At 35.7% G+C, this 2,107-nt stretch overlaps 1 long non-coding RNA gene across 1 annotated transcript; it reads right to left on the reverse strand.

Annotated features, from left to right (window-relative positions):
• Positions 1 to 1,267: 1,267 nt before the first annotated feature.
• Positions 1,268 to 2,107, reverse strand: LOC119996057. Its single transcript, XR_005467784.1, has 3 exons — positions 2,033 to 2,107; positions 1,829 to 1,936; positions 1,268 to 1,737 (listed from the first exon to the last, which is right to left on the reverse strand). It is a non-coding gene; the product is annotated as an uncharacterized LOC119996057 (long non-coding RNA).

Consider the following 2,107-nt stretch of genomic DNA (forward strand, 5'->3'; position numbering starts at 1 on the left):
TGTGCATATGCATATTTTCAAATCAAAGCCGTTTTGAGGGAGGGGGACAAAAGTTGTTAGAATGTGAAAATCGGTGCAAGCAGACCAAGATAAATACCCATCAATTACAATCATAAAACTACATTACGCATGCACCCCATGAAAAAACATTCCGAATTATTTAAGGAACTAGATAAGTAAATCTAAGATGAGAAAAAAATACAGACCTCAATCTCCTCTGCTGGGATTTCACATCTATCGACAACCAAACCGATCCTCATCCACGAAATTATGTTATGAACATGTACAACAATTTAGGTCAAGACATTTGGCATATAGTAGTTGTTCACTGGCTCATAACCTCATACAATAGTAGCGTTTCAAAAAAATTTATGAGAATTTTAAATCAAAAGCAAATGAGGCCGAATGAAGGAAAGGTATTTTCAAAACACCTTGTAGTTGAAACAACTAATTAGAATAGTTTTTTTTTTGCTTCTCCTTTACTTTGTGAGTAATATTTATAATAAGAATGTCTCACATGATTCCAGTGTCTCCCAATGTTAAATGTGAAATCGCCATGTCCTTACCACTCGAATTGAAAATTAAGATTCTTAGAACAACAAAACCATAATGTAATTGATTAGAAAACAAAGATATAAGAACTGCCAAAAAGTCACAACTCCTCCAAGTAATTTATCTAAAGCAACCACAAATTAAGTGAGAGACTTAGAAAGCACGCTATGAAAAATCGAGTGTTGTTTTAAGATGACCATGCACATTCTTCTTTTTACCCAAAACAAATAAGTTAAAAGGAAATAGAATCCATGCATCCCAATCTGATTATAAGTATCAAATTAGGTGCGTACCCGCGCTTCGCACGGTCTGTGTTACAAACTTTACTATCATATAAGCGTTTAAAAAAATTAACATGCTTTTTAAAAGGATAACATCTTCCTATGAGATTGGGGAGAAATAGGCTAATAGAAACATCTATTTCCAGCTGGTGATGGTTTATTCCCAACCTGATTGTATGGCTACATTTACCCATTGTACCTTTCAACCATAGAACTATGTCTGTATAAGAAGCAAGAGATTCAAATATTTATAACCATCCATCTGTTATTACATATACACAAAAGTAATGAGAAACAAAGAAGCTCACTCTTTTACAAGCAGAAATGGGATGGTGAACCATAGGCCCAGCCAACGGAAGTAAGACTCTGAGTTCAAATTCCCTAAACCCTACAGTTCTACCTACAGTTCTACACCATTTTCTATACAATGGATTTTGGATGACCTCCCCTTATCATCTTCCAAGTATCCAGAAAGCCAATGAAATAGGGAAAAAAAGGCCATTAAGTACTTCAGAAAGAAACAAAGAATAACAATCATGTATGATGGAACCACCACCACCAAACATGCTCAACAATGTGCCATACACATTTGTTTGTGCTTCTCATTTTAACTTCATATATGAATATTAGAAATACGCCAGCTGGGATAACATCTCGACTCTAAGACACAATTAAGAGCGAACTCGGACAATGTTAGGCAACTAAAAAGCTATTTTATATTATTCTAGGAAGCAGATAAGCAACTCGGGAGCGAAGCATAATCGAACTCAAAAGAATTGCATACCTGTTCCTCCTGATATATGATCAAGGACCCAGATATTGATCTTATTGCCCAACACAAAGTGTTTAAGGTGTTCCACGTACAATCCTCACCACTAAGTTGTTTACTTAATTTCTTCAGCATCTGTGAGATGGCAAGAACACAAAAGCACAATCAATTTAGTTGAAGGAAAGACAAAGTAGTCAACTGTCAGAGTAGGATAAAGAGCAAATACTCTTATCCCTCCATCTCCTACTTAAACAGTTAAAACATAATATCTATTTATGTATGTGCTCCTGGACTTTCCAGTTATCCGCCACAGTGCTCTCTACAGAAGATCAATCTGCTTGCAAAAGACGGCATAAAGTGTCAAATACTAATCACAGGCCACCCCATGGCTCATATGCATATCAAACTCTTAAAAAAGTAACACACTTACAATCACCCATCAATAACAGCTGTAAAGTTGAGTCCTCATTCAGAAAGCATGACCCACACAGATACTTATCAAAAC

This window comes from Tripterygium wilfordii, chromosome 4 (genome assembly GCF_013401445.1).
Source record: "Tripterygium wilfordii isolate XIE 37 chromosome 4, ASM1340144v1, whole genome shotgun sequence".
Taxonomy (NCBI): Eukaryota; Viridiplantae; Streptophyta; class Magnoliopsida; order Celastrales; family Celastraceae; genus Tripterygium; species Tripterygium wilfordii.